This window comes from Pelodiscus sinensis, chromosome 2, assembly GCF_052426305.1.
Source record: "Pelodiscus sinensis isolate ZL-2025 chromosome 2, ASM5242630v1, whole genome shotgun sequence".
NCBI lineage: Eukaryota > Metazoa > Chordata > Testudines > Trionychidae > Pelodiscus > Pelodiscus sinensis.
In genome coordinates this window covers 228,062,913-228,086,565 of record NC_143053.1, presented here as the reverse complement: position 1 = coordinate 228,086,565, position 23,653 = coordinate 228,062,913, and the positions used below count along the sequence as shown (strand labels likewise).

At 43.2% G+C, this 23,653-nt stretch overlaps 1 protein-coding gene across 4 annotated transcripts in view; it reads right to left on the bottom strand.

Annotated features, from left to right (window-relative positions):
- MYO3A (myosin IIIA) overlaps positions 1-23,653 on the bottom strand; it is a 219,695-nt gene that overhangs the window by 154,910 nt on the left and 41,132 nt on the right. The gene's annotated exons all lie outside the window — the stretch shown is intronic.

The window sequence follows — 23,653 nt, the reverse complement described above, 5'->3', positions numbered from 1 at the left end:
CCAATCTGCCTGCAATGATGAGATACACGGGAAGATTGTCAGTACTGAAAGCATTTTTTAAAATATTCACAATGATGTCAAACTTGCATGTACATTATCTTTTCAAAAACAGAATACTCTGATGAAACAATGAACTATGCTGTAGGCATTATGCAATATAGTCTCAGTAGCTTCTCATAATAGAGTATAAAACTAAGATTGCATACAGTAACACGCATTAGGAATTCCTTTTGACTATAGATCCTGGTGCCTATTCAAATCAAATACATTGGTTTTCAATAAAACCTGTTGACTCTAGAATTGCAGATGTCAGATACCTCTCTATTTTATCTATGGAACCCTGTGACTCCTCTGTGCTTTTCTAGGCAAAAAATGCATTAATAAAAGATATACCTTTTAAGGAAGAAACTGTTTATATACAGACAGTTATACAAAAACCAGACACTAATTTCTACATCACATGCATCTGACAAAGTGGGTCTTTGCCCACAAAAGCTTATGCTCCAATAAATCTGTTAGTCTATAAGGTGCCACAGGACTTCTAGTCATTTGTGAAGATTCAGACTAACACGGCTCCCCCTCTGATATCTCTCTATCTACTGTAATAATTCCTATGTCTACCAAATGTTCACCTGTACACCATTTGGTACATATAGGAATTATTACAGTAATGTAACCAAACACACTCTTAAATGGGCACTACCCAATTCCAAAGACCCTTCTATACTCAGGTAATATAGGATTCACCTCAGTAGGATGCTGCCCACCATGGCTATGTCTAGACTGCAAGCCTCTTTCGAAAGAGCCTCTTTCGAAAGAGCGTCTAGACACCCATTGAGTCTGGATGCTCTCTTTCTAAAAAGCCTGTTTGCTTTCAAGAACGCCTTCTTTCGAAAGAGCACTTCTTTCGAAAGGCGTTCTTCCTCGTGGAATTAGGTTTACCACCGTCGAAAGAAAAGCCGCATTCTTTTGATTTAATTTCAAAAGAACGCGGCTGCAGTCTAGACGCAGGTGAAGTTTTTTCGAAAAAAGGCTACTTTTTTCGGAAAAAAACCCTGAGTTTGGACACAGCCTATGGGTATTTCTACACAGTAGTGTTATTTTGGAATAACTGACATTATTCTGAAGTAACAAAGAGTGTGTCTACACAACAAGCCATTATTTTGAAATAATGGTGAGCTGAAGGACTTCTTACTCTGGCTGCTGTAACCCTCATTTCATGAGGAGTAAGGGAAGTCGAAAGAAGAGTGTTCTTTCTTTGACTTCCTGCTGTATAGACAGCACCAAAAGCCAAATTAAAGCTATTTTGACTTCAGCTAAGCAACTGATGTAGCTGAAGTGCATAGCTTAATTTGACTTTTGCCCTTCTGTGTAGACATGCCCTATGGTAGCAGCCCTGTCAAACACTTAATCCCACGCTTAAAAGTATGTGTGTGTGTGTGTGTTGTCTCACTGAAGTCAATAGAATGAGACCAGTCACATACTGAAAATTAAGCATGTGCTTAAGTGCTTTGTTGGTTTGGGTTCAGAATCCCCTGCACATTGAAGGTTTGAGCCCATAATCGTTAACCTTTACAGTGTCTTCACCAGCTTTCCCCTTTTTAGGAATGCTTTTCCTTCCTTTTCATCCTTCCTTCTGAAGCACCATTAATTTCCCTTGGCTCCCAGAATGTCTACTTTAACTTCTGTATATCTATATAATTAGTATTACCTCAATTTCATAACCATTGAATATATGAACATGCAAGCCTAATTTCATTTTGTTTTTCCCCTGTAACATTTAGATCTCTTTTTCTGAGGGTTGGGAAAATATGAATGCAAAAAGAAAACTGGTAAAGTGTTACAAGGTAGGCTGTTAAAGGAAAAAGAAGCTAGAAATAGACAATGAGGTGCCATTTTAGCCACATGATCTTCTCTGAGCTTGGGGTTTGAGTGGGGTGGAGGGGAAATCAGGTTAGTATTAACCTTGTTCTATTTTTTAAGTAGCCCAGAAGACCTCATGGGCAAAAATGTCATCTTTCATCTCATTTTCTATTGTCTATTTTTACTAGCTGAGCAGCGGTCTGCATCTTAATGCCACTTTTTGAACTATGTTCCTGGAAGTCCATCATGCCTATGAATGAAATTCACCCATATCCAAAATTCTGTGTAGACAACACAAGTATTATCCTCTGTTTAAGTCTCAATTAAGCCCTTGTTTTAAGGATGTAGGTGACGCCCAGGCCATAAACTGGTCCTTGCAGAGAGGTAAATTTGAGATGTTAGTGAAGAAATATTATATAGTCTTTGGCAAGGGGAAAGTGATCAGGAATAGCCAACATGGATTCACCAAGGGCAAATCATGCCTGACCAATCTGATTAGCTTCTATGATAAGGTAACTGGCTCTGTAGATATAGGAAAGTCAGTGGATGTGATATACCTGGACTTTAGCAAAGCTTTTGATATGGTCTCCCACAATATTCTTGCCAGCAAGTTAAGGAAGTATGGATTGGATAACTGGAGTGTAAGATAGACAGAAAGCTGGCTAGACTTTCAGGCCAACGGGTAGTGAGTGATTAATGGCTCAATGTTAGGTCAGCGATTGGTTTCTAGCGAAGTGCCCCAAGGATTGGTTCTAGGGCGGTTTTTTTCAACATCTTTATTAATGACCTCCATGAGGGGATGAATTGCACTCTCAACAAGTTTGCGGATGACACTAAGCTAGGGGGAGAGGTAGATATGCTGGAGGGTAGGGACAGGGTCCAGAGTGACCTAGACAGATTAGAGGATTGGGCCAAAAGAAATCTGATGAGGTTCAACAAGGACAAGTGCAGGGTCCTGCAATTGGGATGGAAGACCCTCAAGCATTATTACAGGCTGGGGACTGACCGGCTAAGTAGCAGTTCTGCAGAAAAGGACCTGGGGATTACAGTGGATGAGAATCTGGATAGGAGTCAACAGTGTGCCCTTGTAGCCAAGAAGGCTAATGGCATATTAGGTTGCATTAGGAGGAACATTGCCAGCAGATCTAGAAAAGTAATTATTCCCCTTTATTCAGCTCTGGTGAGGCCACATCTGGGCTACGTCTAGACTGGCATGATTTCCCGCAAATGCTTTTAACGGATAAGTTTTCCATTAAAAGCATTTGCGGAAAAGAGCGTCTAGATTGGCACGGACGCTTTTCCGCAAAAGCACTTTTTGCGGAAAAGTGTCCGTGCCAATCTAGACACGCTTTTTTGCGCAAAACAAATCTGAGCTGTCTACACTGGCCCTTTTGCACAAAAGCTTTGTGCAAAAGGACTGTTGCCCGAATGGGAGCAGCATAGTATTTCCGCAAGAAGCACTGATTTCAGACAGTAGGAAGTCAGCGTTCTTGCAGAAATTCAAGCAGCCAGTGTAGACAGCTGGCAAGTTTTTCCGCAAAAGCAGCTGCTTTTGCAGAAAAACTTGCCAGTCTAGACACAGCCCTAGAGTATTGTGTCCAGTTCTGGGCCCTCTACTATAGAAAGGATGTGGACACAGTGGAGAGGGTCCAGCAGAGGGCAACGAAAATGATTAGGGGACTGGAGCACATGACTTATGAGGAGAGTCTGAGGAATTTGCGTTTGTTTAGTCTGCAGAAGAGAAGCGTGAGGGGGGATTTGATAGCAGCCTTCAACTTCCTGAAGGGAGGTTCCAAAGAGGATGGAGAAAGGCTGTTCTCATTAGCGACGGATGGAAGAACAAGGAGAAATGGGCTCAAGTTACAGTGGGGGAGGTTTAGGTTGGATATTAGGAAAAACTATTTCACCAGGAGGGTGGTGAAGTACTGGAATGGGATACCTAGAGAGGTGGTGGAATCTCCATCCCTAGAGGTTTTTAAGTCTCATCTTGACAAAGCCCTAGCTGGATAGATTTAGTTGGGATTGGTCCTGCCTTGGACAGAGGGCTGGACTTGATGACCTCCTGAGGTCTCTTCCAGCTCTATGGTTCTAAGACTTGAATTTCAGATTCAACTTCTATGTATTGCAGAAGACCTGGGATCCTCTGCCCTGTGGTCAACTTCATCCTATGTGAGTCTCTCAGCGAAATGAGACACTTACTCATCCTGTGCAGTAACTGAGGTTCTTCAAGACGTGTGCACATATGGGTGCTTCAGTGTTGGTGCAATAGTGTCCCCTGCTCCTGGGATCAGAGATCTTTGGCAGCAGAGCCCATTGCGTTGCACATATGCTCCTCCAGGTCTTGTATTGTGATTGGCATCTATGTAGCACTATGTGGTCCAAATGCCTTCAGTTACTTCTCTGTGCTGAATCTACATTTGAATTCCAAAGCAGAGGAAAGTAGGTGGGGAATGAAGCACCCACAGACACATACATCTCAAAGATCCTCAGTTACTGCACAGGGTGAATAACACTCTCTTCTTTGAGTAGTGCACCTATGGGTGCTCCACTGTAGGCGACTGTAGAGCAGTGCCCCTAGTAGGAAGGCTGGAGCTTTCGAGCGACATCTACCAAAGAGGATAGGAGAACATCCTAGTAGAGCATCTGATGATCCTAATGAGGTGACTGCATAATGTTGTCTAAAGGTTCCTGTGAATCCCTAGGTGGTCACATTACACATTATCTCAAATTGCAGTCTGAAATGGCAAATCATTATTGGTAAAGGGGTGCAGACCTGCTGCCTTTTCCTATCCTGGCGGCCCCCCTGCAGACCTAGAAGCCTTGCTTCAGGCCATGCAGCCTGGGAGTGAGGTCAGGCCAGAGCTTCCCCAGCCCTGTCTGCCTTCCCCTAGCACTGTTCTATCTTGGGAAGCATCTGAGCTTCCTTTGTAGCCAGGTCCCTCCTGCTCCCCAGCTGGAGCAAGTCTGTCCATCTCTCTCCCTGAGAGCTCTTATTTATGTAGCCCCAGCTGGACCTAAGTTGGCAGTATCTGCATCAGCTGCAGGCTTTGCTCTCAGCTGTCTTCCAGGGTTGGGTTTTACCCTTAAAGGACCAGTGTGAGGAAGACGCCCAGTCACACAAGCGAAGGTTTATGTGTAGCAAGATCAATTTTGATAGGTGTTTGGCTATGGCTAATCCCTTTGATCTTTCAGCGGTAGAGAGCAATAAGTACAATTTAGTTTCATCAAGATAAAAGGGAAATGCTCATCTGGCATTCAAAGTACATAATGTGACTTCATGCTAGTTGTCATGTACTTTGGGGAAGGAGAAGGGAAGGTGGATAGATTGATTTAGCCCAGGGGTGGGAAACTTGTGTCCAATGGCCCGCATGCAGCTGGCCCGCCATCCAGATTGTTTACCTTGTGATCACAGGTATGGCTGCCCACAGCTCCCATTGGTTGGGAATGGCAAACTGCAGACAGTGGGAGCTATGGGTAGCAGAATGTGTGGATTCAAGGTAAACACTGTGCCAGTGGCTTGGCCACACCCAGCTTATCAGGGTAACCTGCTGGCAAGCCACCTGACAGGTTGTTTTACTTGATCCCACTAATGTATTGTATTGAATGACCTTTTATCTTGGAGTGGAATGCACTAATTGCAGCCAGAGCTACGTGAACGGAGCTTTTGGATAGGCCTGATCTTTTAAGGTCTAGAATGTATTCCAGGATGAGTAAAAAAGGAATACTCATTGTTGAGATATGTTTGAGTGTCTCACCAAGTCCTGAATCTTTCCCATTTATGCATGTAAGCATACTGAATTGTTGAATGTCTTCTATTTAAAATAATCTCTTTTACCTCTTCTGATCAAGTCATCTCTAAATCCTGGAAGCCTGAAGAAGCCACGTCTTCAGATGGAGGAGTTCTAGATTCAGATGGAGAATTTGGCTGTCTTTGAGAGGAGGTATAGAGTCAACTATTGGGTAACTGGTGGATAGACCATATCCGTCAAGGCCATGTTGGGGCTATAAGAATTACTCTGGCTTATTCTACCTGTATCTTGTGAAGCACTTTGAATAGTAGGGGAAGAGGTGAAAAAGGCACAGAAGAGGAATGCATCTGATATAATAAGGATGGACTCTGCCAGACCCACTTAAGCAGAATCATTGGCATTTAGTATTTTCAAGCATGGCAAACAGATCTATGTTTGGGAATCCCCAGCAGTTGAATGTGTGTTGTATGGCTCTTGTGTCCAACTCCCTTTTATGGTTTTGTGAGACCCTTCTGCACAGTGAACCTGCCCTGAAGTTCTAGTGTCCAGGTAGGTAAGTGGCAGAGATGTTGATACCACACTGGATGCACAATTTTAGTGCATCTGTGAACAGGAACTGGAACCGTGCTCCCCTTTGTTTGTTGATATAAAACATGCAAGAGATGTTGCCCTTACTCTTTTGGCCTTATGTCTGGTTGTTGGTAGAAAGTGTATGGTATGCATTTCAAACTGCATGTGATTCTAAGAGGCTGATGTGCAATGTGGATTCTGATGAGGACCACCTGCCTTGCACCATGTGGGACTGTAGACAATCTCCTCAAACAAGCAGAAAGGAGTTGGTTATCAGTATTCAAGGGTGGTGGTGGTGGTTGGAAGAATGGCACTCTCATACAAACCTTTTGGGGTTATGTCCACCAGTCTAATGAGTCTTTGGCCATGACTGGTAATGAGAGATTTTTTTTCAGGCTGTGTCTGTTCATAGCCATCCCTAAAGGCAGCACATGTGTAATCTGATGCCATATGACCGAGCAGCTATGGGCAAGTTCTGTGGGCTGGTTATCATGGTGGAGATGAAACTGATCACTGCAAAATGTCTGAGCAGAGAGGAAGGCTCTGTTAGGTCCCAATAAATTCCAGCCATTAGTCTGGTATCAGTGTCAATTTTTGCATGTCTATCTGGAGGCCGAATTTCAAGAAAAGGTCCATTGTTGCTCTTATAGCTTTGAATGTGTCAACTCTGGACAGAGCCTTGAGAAGTCAGTATAGGTATGGGAATATTAGAATCTTGTCTGCTGAGGTTCGCCACCACCACTACAAGGATCTTGAAAAATACTTGGGTGCTGTAGAGAGTCTAAAGGGTCTTATCTTGCATAGGTAATGGTTGGACCTCAGGACAAATCTGAGGAAATGTCTTGTGGAAAGGATGTACTGTGATATGGAAGTATGTGTCTTGGAGGTTGAGAGCTGAGAAACAGTTCCCCTTTTTCAGTGTGGGGACTGCTGCTGATAATGTGACCTACAAGAAGACTGAGGGATTTGGGCTTATTTAGTCTGCAGAAGAAAAGAGTGAGGGGGGGATTTGATAGCAGCCTTCAGCTTCCTGAAAGGAGGTTCCAAAGAGGATGGAGAGAAACTGTTCTCAGTGTGATAGATGGCAGAACAAAAAGCAATGGCTTCAAATTACAGTGGGGAGGTCTAGGTTGGATATTAGGAAAAAACTATTTCACTAGGGCTACATCTACACTACAAGGTTTTTGTGCAAAAACTCGCAGAGCGTCCACACCTCAAGCATGCTTTTGTGCAAGGAAATCAACAGTAAAATGGCAGAACAGAGGGCTTTTCACAGTGTAGGTAAACCTCCTTCTATGAGGCATAACTCCTTTTTGCACTATAGCTGTTGTGCAAAAAGGCATGTGTGGATGCTCCACAGGGGTTTCTTGCACAAATAAGCCTATCCAAAAAGGTACAAGTGCTCTGATGGCCATTCTGTGAATGGCCATCAGAGCTTTCTTGCGCAAGGGCGGCCATGCAGTGTGGACGCTCTCTTGCACAAAAGCGATGCGCTCGGAGGTGTGGACGCACTCTTGCGCAAGAAGTTTTTGTGCAAAAACTCTTGCTCAAAAGGCTTCTTGCACAAGAAGCCTGTAGTGTAGATGTAGCCTAGGAGGGTGGTGAAGCACTGGAATGGGTTACTTAGGGAGGTGGTAAAATCTCCATCCCTCGAGATTTTTAAGTCCCAGCTTGACAAAACCCTGGCTGGGATGATTTGGTTGGGGGTGGTCCTGCTGTGGGCAGGGGGCTGGACTCAATGCCCTCCTGAGGTTTCGTCCAGCCCTAAGATTATATGATTCAATGAGACAGCAATTAAAGCCCCTTGTTCCAGGGGAAAGGTTAGGGTTAGGGGAGAAACAGCACGGCTATGTCTACACTGGCCCCTTCTCCGGAAGAGGCATGCTAATTTCGAACTTTGGAATAGGGAAATCCGCGGGGGATTTAAATATCCCCCGCGGGATTTAAATAAACATGGCCACCACTTTTCAAAGTAGGAATAAGAGATCCTCCGGAAAAGGGCTTTATTCTGGAGGATCGCGCCAGTCTAGATGCTCTTTTCCGGCTTTTCCCCAAGCCGGAAAAAAAGCGGCGGCCATGTTTATTTAAATCCCGCGGGGGATATTTAAATCCCCCGCGGATTTCCCTATTCCAAAGTTCGAAATTAGCATGCCTCTTCCGGAGAAGGGGCCAGTGTAGACATAGCCGTGCTGTTTCTCCCCTAACCCTACCCTTTCCCCTGGAACAAGGGGCTTTAATTGCTGTCTCATTGAATCTAATAATCCTAGGGCTGGAAGAAACCTCAGGAGGGCATTGAGTCCAGCCCCCTTGAAAGTAGGAATAAGAGATCCTCCGGAAAAGGGCTTTATTCTGGAGGATCGTGCCAGTCTAGATGCTCTTTTCCGGCTTTTCCCCAAGCCGGAAAAAAAGCGGCAACCATGTTTATTTAAATCCCCCGCGGATTTCCCTATTCCAAAGTTCGAAATTAGCATGCCTCTTCCGGAGAAGGGGCCAGTGTAGACGTAGCCCACCTGTTGATGTCTCAGTTGTACAACTCATATATAAGAAAAATGTAAATAGAATTGGTTCTCTCAGTCCAGTTCTCCATGAATGCTGTCCTTCCTATAGATCATTTTTCTAAGGTTTCTGCCTTTCAGAATAAGGTACAAATGGGAATGAAAGGAAGGAGTTTGGGGGAATTCTCCACTCTCCCAATCACCTACTGCAGTGTTTCCCAAATGGTGTTCCGCGGAACCCTGGGGTTCCGCGAAGCAAACGTAAGGGTTCCACGAGAACCCGAAAGCTCCCCTCCCCCACCCATAAAGAGACAGAGGAGCCTGGCGCGCAAAGACGCTGGCTCCTTCCCCGCTCCCCTTTCAGACATCTCCCGCGTCCCCCGCTGCCGCTCTGCTTTTACCACCGGACCTAGCAGCAGCAACAGCTGCTTGTCCCGCTTCTGCCCAATCAACCCAAGATCCCTCTCCCGCGTCCCCCGCTGCCGCTCTGCTTTTACCACCAGAAAAAGCAGAGTGGCAGCGGGGGATGCGGGAGAGGGATCTTGGGTTGATCGGGCAGAAGCGGGACAAGCAGATGTTGCTGCTGCTAGGTCCGGTGGTAAAAGCAGAGCAGCAGCGGGGGATGCGGGAGAGGGATCTTGGGTTGATCGGGCAGAAGCGGGACAAGCAGCTGTTGCTGCTGCTAGGTCCCTTGGAAAACGCAGCATGTGTGTGTGTGGAGGGGGGGGGGAGTACTATCAGTGAGTGGAACACCGGAACTCCTACTCACTGTGCGGATCGGAACAAATCCCCATACACTGTGAGGACACGTGGCTCCTGTGTGTGACTTTAAGTTTAAGAATTCAATCTAATATCAAAATTCCCCATGGATCGTTGGTTAAAAGAAGGAACTTTTAAAGAGAAAAGTACTTCAAACTCCAATATTTTTACTGAAACCAGCAAGGAAAATACTGAGGCAGCTCAAGTAATTATGAAAAATTTCAGCTGACTAATAAGAAACGCAGGTATTGTGAGGACTATTTGGCATTTGGATTCACAAGCAATGGAAATGAAGATGCTCCAGGTGCCCAGTGTGTAGTGTGCAACAAAATATTATCTAATAGTTGTTTAGTACCTGCTAAATTGCGAAGACATTTTGAAACAAATAATCCGGAATACAAAGATAAAGACATTAGTTTTTTTAAGCAAAAGCTTGAATCGCTTGAAAAAAGTAAACTCTTCATGTCAAAAATTGCCAAATCTGATAATGAAAATGCAACAGAGGCATCTTACAAAGTAAGCTATCGTATATCGCTTGCCGAAGAAGCACACACTATTGGGGAATCACTCATAAAACCATGTGCAAAAGATATTGTGATGTGTATGTTGGATCAGGAGTCTAGTAAAAAAGTTGAGGCTGTGCCACTATCAAACAATACTGTCACACGTCGTATTCACGATCTTGCTGCTGACATCGAGAAGGAGCTTATTTTTCGGCTGCATTTATGTGATGCATATGCATTATAATTAGACAAGTCCACTGACGTTGCAGGTCTTGCAGTTCTGCTTGTATTTGTCCATTATGATTTTAATAGTTCTATTGAAGAAGACTTACTTTTATGTGAATTTTTGCAAACCAATACAACTGGTGAGAATATATTCAACTGTATCAATAACTTTATGAAAACACATCAAATAAGCTGGGAAAAATGTGTTGATGTGTGCAGTGATGGTGCCAAAGCAATGGTAGGAACAGTGGCTGGCGCTGTAACACAAATAAAAAATGTAGCACCAAACTGCACCAGCAGTCACTGCATTCTCCACAGACACGCTCTGGTAGTTAAGAATATTTCTCCCTCTCTTAAAAATGTGTTGGACGAAGCAGTACAGATTATTAATTATATAAAAACTTGACCATTACAATCAAGACTGTTCAAAATTATGTGTGAAGATATGGGTAGTCAGCACACAGCCCTGCTTCTACATACAGAAGTCAGGTGGCTATCACGAGGAAAAGTGCTGGTGAGATTATTTGAATTGCGTCATGAGCTCTCAGCAAATCTGATGGATCACAAATTCCAACTGTCTGATCGTTTAACAGACTTTTTGTGGTTATCTAGAGTTGCGTATCTTGCAGACATCTTTACAAAACTAAATGAAGTAAATCTGTCGTTGCAAGGAAAGAATGTAAATATTTTTAATGCGAAAGACAAAATTTTGTCATTGTCACGGAAGCTACAGTTTTGGATCTCATCTGTAGGACGAACTGATTTGGATTGTTTACCAACTCTGAATGATTTCCTTGAAGAAAATGAATACAAACTTGATGAAGATATTCGCAGCGACATTGCAGATCATCTCCGCGATTTATACACGAACATCATTAAGTATTTTCCAAACATCAATGACAACAATAACTGGCTTCAAAATCCATTAAGTTTAACAGAAAAGCCAGTCAGTTTTTCTACACAAGATTATGAAAACCTAATTGAAATCGCTTCAGATGGCCAATTAATACAAAAATGTAAAGAAGTTTCTCTGATTACATTTTGGAGTGACTTATGTCAAAGTCAAGAATATTCATCTTTATCAATACGCGCAATTCGTCAGCTTTGCCAGTACATACTTGTGCGAAACTGGGTTCTCGAACTATGCAGCAATGAAAACGAAATACAGAAATTGACTGAATGCTGTGCCAGATATGCGAATCCAACTTTCTAGTATTAAACCAAATATAAAAAGAATTTTCCAAGAAAAGAAGAAAAACCACTCTTCACATTGAAAACTATGAATATAATTAATATTATTTGATAGTTTTATTTTATATGATTTTTGTTTAATATAAATGAATGGTGTTATATGACCGTATTTAGCATCTTATTACTACCAATTGTGGTGTACTGGCAGTATGTGTGTGTTTGGGTGTTTTTTTTTTTTTTGCTCGACAAACTTAATCCCTCGCTAGGGGGGTTCCTTGAAATTTGAAAGGGTTCTGTGGTAAAAAAAAATTGGGAAACACTGACCTACTGGATGGACAGGGAAGGAAAACAGAAGAATGACACATAATGGAGCTGCTGGTGTGCAGAGAGGTCTTTTTTAAAATAGCATTTGATTCCTACATGTGAAATGTCAATTTAAATTGCAACCACATCAGAGTCATCCAGCTTATCTTGCTTGTTTTACTCATCATTCATCTGACATGGATGACATTTCTATTCACCTAACATTATCAAGACATACACATTGTTCTCAAGCCAAGAAATCAAGGATTCATCCTTAGTTTTGTCTTTGAAAATTTACAGCAACTGAATGTTTAACAGCTAATGTTCAGTATTAATGTACCCAACCTCATCCCAGGAGGCATACCTGGGTGGTCGACAAATGCCTTTGATGTTGACACCTGCGCGTCCAGACTACCGCGCTGAGCCAACAAACAGCTGATCGGCTCAGCACGGCAGCCATGTAAATTTAAATGAAGCGGCGATTATTTAAATCGCCGCTTCATTTTCCTATACCTGGTAGCCTAATCTACATGCCTCTGGCGACAGAGGCATGTAGTCTAGACGTACCCTTAGACACCACTCTCTCATACAGTCTGTGTAACAGCATCTTCCTTTAATATGAAAGCACTATAGTAAGCCCAATAGTACTGATTTGCAGCAATGGTTAAGTATCTGCTGCGAGAGAATCCCCAGTTATCTACCACGTTGACCATGGTTGAGTGAATAACTTGCAACAAACAATTGGTTCAGGAATTAACCTCTATTTGGTCCACACAATGTATCAATATTATATGAAAGATGCCCCATAAAATAGTAGCAATGTAGTTGCATAAATACCAATGCTGATTGACTTAGAAATCTGAACTTGGATAGATGTATTAGTGGGCTTGTACAACCACCACAAACCTTCCACACTGATCTCCTTCCAAGCACAATACCTATTTCAGAAGTCACCAGATTGGTCAAGGTACTTAAAAATTTAGATAGTATAGCAAATTAAATCTTCATTAAACAGTGTTATGATATGAATGATGTATCCAATTATTGTTCAGACAGATGATCATTAAATAAATTTACAAATTATACCTATTCCACTTACAGTTTGACCATTGGTAAGCTTGACATCTAGAAATTAACTAGGAGACAAACAGCCTTTTAACAGATGCTTTCTTTCAAAATATCTAGGACTATATTTAAGTCCATTTCATGGAGAGGACTTACGTTTATTGCACATTTCCAGTCCAACAGACTTGCTAATAAACTATACAACATTTGGCTTCAAAGCAAAATTAAATCTACAGATGTACATTTAGAAGCTTTCTGGTATTCATATATTCTCCCAGCGTTGCTTGGATCTTAATTTCCTTTAAAATAAAATCATCATAAAGTAAAATTGCTGTAGTAGTATCGGGAAGGTGGGGAAGCTTTGTTTTTTTCTCCTCTGCTAATAGGGCTCTCACCTTTTAAAAAAAATCAAACACAATATTTATCAGCAGGGGCGGATGAGAGTTTTGTGGGGCCAGGGCGTGGGGCCCGGGGCAGCACAATTTTACGACCACAGCTGACACGTAGTAGTGTGTGCACAGGCCTATTGAAGCGCGGGGCCCAGGGCAGCTGCCCTGTTCGCCCTACCTTATATCCGCTGCTGTTTATCAGCAACTAACAAGCAGATCTACAATCTAGGAAGCTTCAATTTACATCAGCTGAGGAGCTATTCCCAAGACCCTGACAAAATTGAAATCTTCTGCCAAAGTACTAGAACTGTTAAAAAATAAAAGTTGCTAAATTGTTTTATGCAAAAGAGTATTTTCCCCACTCATTTTATTCTCAGACACAGCTGAGCTATATGTGCTGAAACAGCCTAGGAAAAATATCTCCTAGCCTAAGAACAAAATAATCAATTATCAACCTGAAAGGTAAAGAATTTAAGAAGTTTTAAGCAACTAAAACTGACTCTTTAGTTAAGATTGTACATGTTTTTCTATTCCAAAGGCATTGCTACACCTGTAATCTACCACATACACAGAAGGACATCCATAGAATAAACTGCAGAGCTATAAGATAAATGCACTTAGTATATACTTTTGACTACCTTATCTACTTTCTGCCCAGTAATCCATCCCCTGGAATTTATTCATCTCTTGAAAACAGCTTCAAATATTTACCTTAAAAAAATCAACCAGCTATACAGATATTTCCTCCTTTCTTCCCCTCTATTTTAGACTGGCCCATGGAAAAATCAGGCCTAGTGGGTGGAGTAAGAGCCAGGAAGAAGATCCAAATCAACAGTCAGGGCCAGAATCAGGAAACAAAACCTTCTCAGGAGTCAGAGCCAGAACGATGAACTAACAGCCAAGCCAAGGGTCAGAAATGGGATCAGGAATCAATAGCTACATCAGGAGTCAGAGCTGGAATCAGGGTCAGGGTGAGGAAGCCAGAACCAGGCGCAAGGTGAGGCAGTAGGAACTAGCAGGGATTGGGAGAAGAAAGCAGGAACAGAACTAATAGCAGGATCGGGACAATGTGAGGGATGGTAGTCACAGGAAGGAGGGCATCTGTAGGCATGAACACATTGAGCTGCTGCTGGGCTTAAAAAAAATCCATCTGTCTGTCCTGACCAAACAAATGATCTAGTCAATCAGATAGCTTCTTGCAAACCAGCTGTGCTTGCTGGATTGCTAGGAGACTGATTCTGCTGATGGCTTCAAGACATGGAATTTTTCAGAAATTACCTCAGCTCAAAAGGCCAGCACAGGCAAGGTTCAGCACAGGCTATTAACAACTTTGTTAGGTATAAAGATGTTACAGTTTTAAAAACTGAGATCCTGTGACCCAGCAGTACTAGATATAGGACCTTCATCACTGTGGAAAAGGGAAATTCTCAGCTGTGCCCAGCACTCATTTCTACTTTGGGGAGGAATCAAGACATCCAACTAGAGCCCTGTAACATGATGATGTAGAATTAAGCTATTTTAGGTGGTTTTGAACTGTGTTAACATTGTCCCTTCCTGCTGAATCTTGCACAGTTGTACTAAAAATAACAGAGGCGCCTGCCTTTATAGACATGGGGGAAAGACAATCCCAATAAAATTTTGAATAAGTCTGTATAACATGTATATATTACATTTTTTCTTGTAACGGATGTGGCATAAACAAAATAAATGAGGATGTCGTATAACAGGTGTATTGACAATTATCAGCAATATGCCTAGTGAAAGCACATTCTGATAAAATAATCTGTGTTATTTATGTATTAGTAAATGTAACCTCTTCAGGGTTTACAGAATATGGATCCTTTAAATCAGGGGTAGGGAACCTTTTTAGGGGTCGGGGCCACTGACCCACAGAAAAATCAGTTGGGGGCTGCACACAAGTGAGAAACAAAAAAACCCCCACACCTCACCAGTGTGGGCTCCCCAATGCTGGGGGGGAGGACACCCCAAACTTCAGGGGCCAGAACCAGGCAAACTGGAGACTGCATCCAGCCCACAAATCTTAGGTTCCCCACCCCTGCTTTAAATCTTTTTCCTGAAGGGAAGAAATACTGATTTTTCCAGGAAGTAGAAATGCTGTGGAATGAGGGAGAGTGACTGGATATATGTCTCTAGAGCTCTGTTCAGAAGGCCTGGAAGTGAAGCAGCCAAGAACCTGCCTAAAGCCTAGTAGAGACAAAACAGCCACCTGGAGACACCTTAGAACAGGAACCAGGAGGAGTACCATGCCAGGTAGGAATCAACTAAGAAGGACAAACCAGAGGTGGACCCAGTGTCTTTGCTATCCAGAACTATGTGGGACCATGAGTAGTGGAACTTGTGACTTTGCATTGGGAATAAGGAGGGAATTTGTTAGCTAGTTAAGAGAAAAGGTTGTCGCTCTGTGTGTGTTTGCAGAGAGAGGCAGAAGAGGGTACTGGAAGGATTTGTTGCAGAAAGTTTACTGGTGCCAAAGATGCCTAGGAGCAACCAAGACTCACTACTGAATTGGAACTTTGCCCAGGACTCCTGAACTTTGAGTGTAAACACATTGGCTAGTGTCTTCCCTTTCAGACTGTGGTACCACTGGGCCTGAAGACCTTTGTGTTAAATGTAACTCTTTTCCTGCTCCCCTTATCTTTCCTTCTCTTGTTTTTCTCCATTCATCCTTCCGTAAATAAATATTTCTGTTCCTTACATTTATTGTACTATTCCAGTGTGTGTTTGTGTTCACTTCATGGGGTTAGAGGGTTGGAACATGTGTCCTTGCAAAGGACTTTCCCTGCTGTGTTCCTTTTCTTGACCAGAGATGCCCATAGAGCAGACTCCATCTTAGCCATGTGGTGCTAAAGTTACATAAAAATGTCTAAAACCATGGAAAATCAACTAAGAAGTGACTGCCTCTTCCCCCACAAGAAAATAGATGTGTGTAGCTGGGGTGTAAATCTACAGTGCATTAGCATGCCTTGCACTAGCTATCCATTTGGACCCTGCTAAAAGATCCCAAATGCACTTTGTAATACTCCTCTTTGAAACAGGAGTAGTACCGATTAACAAATTGTATACTCTGATTTGGACTAGTGCAATTAAAAACCATCAAGATCTAACCCCCCATGGAAAGGTATTTATAGTAGAAAGTCTGAAAGAGCTTTAACTATAGCTTTGCAACACAGCTGCAGTATAATACTACCTTCATTATCCTTAATCAAACAAAATTGAAGGGTAATTTTAGAGACTCAGAGCTAGCATAATTAAAAGGTCAGGAACAGCATGTAGGCCAGAGCTTTATTCGTAAATGCAAAAGGAAATTTACAAAAATAGAAAACTTAGAAAAATTTTGCACTTTTTTACATAAAAGCAATATCAAAGGGACAGCATTTAGATTTTACTTGTACATTTTGAACATTAATCTTTAATATTCCCCTGCACTTTGCTTTACTTCTTGATAACAAAAACAATGTTAGAAGTCAATGATAGCTAATATATATGTACAGTAAATGCCTAAGTAAAGTATGCAATAATGTTGTGCAGTGGCCTAAAAGTCATGGACTGTGTACACCACACAACAATTTCAAATATTACTCTGCAGAAAAAATAAGTATTTACTAAATTTTGAAAAGCTGAATGCTACATGTAGTCCAAAAAAACCCCTTTGATCTTTGAAAAATAAGCTATAACTCAGAAAGGGAAATTACTATAATTGGAAAGCAAAAAAAGGCACATTATTAGAAATGGATAAATCAAGTCTGATTCAGAATTGTAATGGATCAAAGTATGAAATGTTGGTTTGAAAGGGGCAATTATAGCTAAACAAAAATACTGTGTTGAAGAGTAGGCTAAAGTCCATTATGGACTTCTCCATTTATCTTCCACTCAAGGCATTTTGAAAGTAGGGTTGCCAGATGGTCTCCCAAAACATACCGGACACATAGGAACGCGGGATAATAACCCCGTTCTGGAGCGCCCAGAGCAGCGATCACAACTCCACCTTCCAGCTGGGACTCCCAGGCTGGGAGACAGGGCTGCCATCGGCGCTAGGAGCCTGTGATTACGCAGAAGCCTGGTGAGGGTGGGGGGAGTGGTTGGGAGTCCAAGCCACTCTCCCCACCCCCTCCAGGCTTCTGTGCAATCACAGGCTCCTAGCGCCGATCATGGCCCTGCCTTCCAGCTGCTCCCCCCGCCCACGCCAGGCTTCCGTCTGGTGCACAGCCGGATAACTCAGAGAATACTGTCCGGTATCTCTGAATTTTTCCCCTACCAGGAGACGAAAATGCCTAGCACCTGGCAATCCTACAAACACTCAGCGCACGGCCTCCCCCCCCCCCCCCAACCTCCTCCAGTCCCCAACACTCCCAGCCCTCCTGCTTACCTGGTTCCCCAAGGCTGCCGGCACAAAATGGCTGCCAGCCAAAAGACCTAGGGGAAGCAATGCTTAGTCTTAGTGCTCAGCCACTCCGCTGTTCCTATCCCTGAACTCACTCTTAAAGGGGACATGCTGTTTTATTTTATTTATTTATTTATTTTTACTTAAGTCCTTGGAGTCCTTTTTTTTTTTGGCTCAACAACTTTGGTCTCCCCCTCCTTTTTTTTCCCCCTTCAACAGAATTTTTTCCCAGTGTTTTTTTTGTTTGTTTGTTTTGGGAAGGGGTGGGTGTTCGGTATTTTTGATTCAACCATCTGGCAACCCTAATCATGCTCTCTCACTGGAAATACAAAACTATCAGCAGGCTCTCCCAGTCCTGGTCTACACTAGGGAATTATTTTGAAATAACCCTTCCCTCCCCCCGGTAAGCCACCTGGCTCAGCCCTTTACCCCAGACTTGTGCTCAGGCCCTTGAATAAATGTCCAGTTATCACCTTCAAGCCCAGGCCCTGAGAATAGGGCGAGCCGTCAAACAAACAGAGTTCAGCAGTTAGTAAGCCCTGGCCTTGGTGCAGGACAGGACAGGCAAACACATAGCTCACTGGCAAGAGTGAAGGAGACAGTCACCCAGTATGTGGAGTGGCAGGGGGGACGCAGGCCCTCCCTACTCCACCACGTCCCAGCCCAGGGCCCTAGAAATGGCAACCCAGGCTACCATTGGGGTGAGCAGGGATCTGGCCTGCAACACACTGACACACAACAGTACAATGAGGTCAGCCTGACTGGTGTCGGCTTCCCCTGGACAACTTCCAAACTCCCTCTCAGAGTATACCTGGCTCCATGGTCCCGGCAGGTTCTTGGGGTTGTTGGGGTCTGAACTCTCAAGCAGGGTTAGAAACATTTCCTTGTTGGTGTGGGGGCCCGGCAGTCTGGGCCAATTCTCAGCTTCAGCCAGGTCTTCAGTTGCCACCCCGCTCAAGAGCTTGGGGCAGGCCTCTACTTCCTCTGGCTGGGGCCCTACTGAACGCCTGGGCTGGGCTTTTATACTACTCACCCTGCCCCTTGGCTCCAAGGGAGTTAAAGGGGCAGGACCACGTGTGGCCCACCTGGGCTCGGAGAGGGGTTCCTCCCCCTTTGGGTCGGTGAGCAGCTGCCCCTGCTCACTACACCCCCTTATTTTGAATTAATAAGAAAAGCATCCACACTACCAAGCCCATTATTTCAAAATAATGGCTTGATTATTTTGAAATCTGTACTCCTGCTTTCCTTGTGAATAAAGCTTACTTCAAAATAGTTATTTTGGAAGTTATTGTTTCAAATGTAGTTATTTTGAAATAACTTCCTAGTGTTGACATGCCCCCAGAGGAGAAGTCCCAAAACAAGCAACAAACTATTTAAAGAACCGAAAAAGTCCCAAACCAAGCAACACACAAGTTTTTAAAAAAGGAAGTCGAGACCAGGCAAGAGGTGGAGTTCAGAGGGTTCAAACATTTTACAGACACACCCCACCTTCCAGCCTGTGTTGTCATAGCAACAGACACCGCCTCCTGCCCTGCTCCCATCCAGTCTCTTGCATGAGCTTCCTTGCTATCCCTATGGCAGACACACTGAAAGGGACACAAGAAAGTCCAGATTTTTGAAGCAAAATAACAGAGCACATGGCATGGGAATCTGGTAATGTAGGCAAGGGAAGGCACAGACTTTCCAAAACTGCCCACACACCCTGACTACCAGAGAAAGCTGCGGCTTAAGTATAGCAGCCAGGCTCCCTGCAGCTGCTGGGGAATGTTGGTTCCGTGGTGCGGCAGGTTGGCTTCTAGGCCCTTCAGGTGGCCAGGAAGGATCGGGCTGGGAGTGGGCAGAGCTGTCTCTGTAAGTGGTTTAATGTGCCATTACAAGGGACAATGCACCACAACCAGTATGTGTGTGGGTTATACCAGCCCTACTGCAATCATCCTGCTGTCCATGGTCACCCTTCCACCAGCCAGAGCTTCCAGCTGGTCATGTTAAATGATGAGGTTTGAGTTACAGGGATTAGTTCTTGCCTACATATAATGCCCTGGGTCCCCACATGCATCAGTATTTTGGGAGTCACTGCCCATATTGGCTGCAGCAAAGTCCTAAGTAGTGTGATGGTATGTCTAAACTACGTGCTATTTTCAAAAGAGGATATGCAAATTCTCTGGGAATTTGCATATCTTCTTCCAATCTCACTTTCGAAAGTGGAAACCCTTTTTTCGAAAAAATTGCGTAAACCTCATTTTTTAAGGAAGAGTGTTTTTTCCAGAAAAAAAAGCGTCCAGACTACTTTCACTTTTGAAAAATCTGCTTTTGAAAGTGAGATTGGAAGAAGATATTTACATATCCTCTTCTGAAAATAGAACATAGTCTAGCCTGATTAATCTTACTGCTGTGGTCAAGAGCCATTATCAAGACAAACATATTTATTTACCTGGCCCAGAGAAACTATCAGCCCTCCTACAGAAAATCCAAGATAATGAGCCAGAAGCCAAATCAGTACCACATTTCTGGCACAGTGTGATGAGATCATAGAAGTAGAAGGCTCTTTTTTAAACCAAGCTAAGATGCTATGGTTTCTTGCCTCTCTTAGTGTCTAACAGATGGGAGTTTTTCTGACAGGAAACTGGCTGAAGCTCAATCCAGACAAAAAGAAGGTTATGCTGTTTAGTTAGAGAAACACCAGTGGGAATGGATGGGTGATATGCCTGCACCTTCCCGTAGGGAAGCTGGGGTGACATTTTACTGATGCAGCATTAGAGTCACATTGCTCCTATAATTTGATGTCAAACCGGTGGCTTCTACAGCCTGTCTTATAAGAGGGACACTACTGCACTGTGTTTAGTGTGGAAAACTGTTGGTTTCTCTTTTCATGGCAAACCACGTTCCAGGCTGGAATTGCACTATCAGTGTCTCGACTCTAACTGTGAACAAAAAAACCTCCAATCTAATCCAGCAATTAGACCTGCCATTTTCACCATTCCCAAGAGTGATGTCTTTTAAAATGTGTAATTAGGCTTAAATAGTGGATTATAAAACAATGTTCTGTAGACTTACAAAAATACAGTTCAGTGGCTTTTACCATTAAATGAAATTACACATGAAAACTCAACATACAATGTGGCCCCAAATGTTTCTATGTAAAACAGGTCAGTGAAAGATTCTAAATTATTAGCCATATTTTAATGAGACATGTACCTTTCTTTGTCTAATGCATATGTAAATAATGTTGTTGTGGTTCATTTAAAGGGTTATTAGAATAGTGGGGATGGGGGAGAGAATTGTAAATAATGAATTCTAAGGCTCCACTTTGTTTTGATTATATTCAAGCTTATTAGGATTGCCAAAGATTTGGAAGTGATTGGGATTATTCACTGAATATGTGCATTCTGTCCAACAGCACTAAGGTCCCTCATGATATATATGCTGTGCCTTTTGCCACACAGCAATGAGGAAGTCAGGATGGGGAGGGAGTGAATGATTTTGCGAGACAGTTCGAAAACCCCTTAGTGACTTTACTGCGTGTCACTGTGCAGTAGTCATTCCCTCTGGCCTTGTCTAGCCAAGAAAATATTGTATTCATTTCCAGCAGTGCTGCAACATTGTGGCTGCTAACACTGAATGTCTTGATGTATATAGAATTTAGGAGACTTTTTTAACCACTAAATTCTGAGTTAGTTCTCACGATATGGTGCGCACAATGCCTGTCATCAAGTAGCATTAGTATTTACAGCACTGCGTGTTTTAGTACAGATCCACCATTTCTGGGAAACAGCTAAGACTTTCTGTAGAGTAGCTGTACCTTCTATGTGTATGGCACCCACAGCAGCCCCAAGGAGAGTATTGATGAGCAGTTTCTAAGTCAGAATATTGATGCTCTAAATAGTACACAGCCAGACAGCTGTGGATACTAGAACATTTTTGAATTCCTGAGATATTAGCATATGTGTATATATATTTCAGTAGATCATTGGATGTAAAAAGGGGACTGTCAGGAGTAGGAAGCTAATACAATCTCTGTGTTTATCATGTGTATGACCACTACTGGAACCAGAACTGGTAACAGTATTTCTACAATTTAAGAAGGATGTTGAAAAAAATGAAGAGGTTTCAGAGGTGAGGCATGAGAATGATAAAAAGAGGGGGAAACATGCTTTTTAGTGAATGGCTCACAAAACTTAACTTGCTAAGCTTATCAAAGGGAAGATTAAGGGATAACTTGATCACAGTCTATGGGTGCAGATACACAGCCATAAAAAGCACACAGTTAGTCTGAGTCAACTGACTTGGGCTCAGGCTCTGAGGCTGAAAAACTGCTATGCAGACATTCAGGTTTGGGCTGAAGCCCCTCTGGGACCATGCAAGAGTGGAGAGTCCAAGCCCAAATGCCTACATAGCAATTGAGCACAGCAAGCCTGAGTCACCTGACCTGAGCCAGCCACAGCTGTGCCTTGCGAATTTTATTGCTGTATGGACAGACTCTATAAGAACGCACATGAGGAACAGAAATTTGGTAAAAGGGCTCTTCAATCAAGCAGACAAAGGAATAATGAGCAACAATGGCTAGAAGTTCTAGTCAAATTCAGATTAGAAATTAAGTGGAAAATATCAGAAATTGTGGGTGATTCTCCATCATTGGAATTTTTAAAATCAAAATTGGATTTTTTTTTTTTTTTTTAAAGATCAGCTCTTGTCCTGACTTTAAATAGAAAGTGGATTCAAATCCAACCTGGTCTCTTCCAGCTTTGAAATCCATGAATGAATATAAAGCAAAAAAACCTCTTGCAATTTGCTACACTTTGCATTAGTCAACCATACTCAATAGTCTCGGGTAGACGTGGTCTGAATACAGTCTTTGCAATGTTGTAAGTATTTTGATTAGGGGTCTGACTTCATTTTTAACCATTCTAGCAATGCCTAGTGTGGATTCAACTGTACTGACACAAAGTTGCTTTAGATTGGTACAGCTTACTCCTCTTCCTATAAAAGAAATTCTGTGGAAGTACAAAGCATTTTTACTCTGATGTAACTGTATCTGCTATAGGAAGCTTGTACTATTTTAACTATACCAGTCAAAGGCACCAACAGCTTCTGTAGGTCCCTGGGCAAGATGTAGGTGGGCCCTGGCTCTAGACCTTGGCAAAATGGGCAAAGCCTGGGACAACCAGCCCTGAGTGCTATCCATAGTGCACCATGGCAGCCCCCAGTGTCACCTGGAGGGTGGCATGCTCCCCATTCCTTAGCACTGCCCAGAGTGTGCAGTTCAGTGCTCCAGAATCAATTTAAAGAGCCCAGGGTTCTGGCTGCCTCCGCTGCCACAGTAACTGGGACCTCTGGGTCCCTTAGGGTACGTCTAGACTACATGCCTCTGTCGCCAGAGGCATGTAGATTAGGCTACCAGACATAGGAAAATGAAGCAGAGATTTAAATAATCGCCGCTTCATTTAAATTTACATGGCTGCCGCGCTGAGCCGACAAACAGCTAATCAGCTGTTTGTCAGCTCAGCGTGATAGTCTGGACACGCGGGTGGCGACATCAAAGGTATTTGTCGACCACCCAGGTATACCTCATCCCAGGTGGCAACCTGGTATGTAAATAAGTGATGTAAGTTGTTTGTACCTATCTATAAAAAGACACCTCAAAGGGTGCTCTCCGGCCGACCGGGAGGCGGGGGGGCGGGGAGGGGCGCACTAGGCGCCTGAACGGCAGGTGTCATTGCCTAAACTTACAGAACGCACAGTAGCTTAATTCTGACTAACTGCTGTTAATATCTGTTATATGGCAATAGGCCTGCCTGGTGTTGGTACCTTGTCAACACGGACCATAATGCACAGTGGGGTAACATTGTAGGATCTCTGTTACCAACCGTTAGAGCTTCGCATTTGACAATAAACCTGCTCAATTGATTTCAAACCTTGCCTGCATCTATCGTTTCTGAGGGCTCTCAGAGATCTCCTGTGTTGACCCAAGAGCACGGGGTCTAACACTCTAGATAAAGGGAGCACCGGCTGTTACACATGCAGCTGAAAGTTTATCATCACCAACAAAGTAGAGGTCCTGTCAGGAGAGTGCTAGGACGACCCGGGCCAGACGACGCTGACACCGACAGTCCAGACCACCGAAGGTACTGAGGTACAGAAA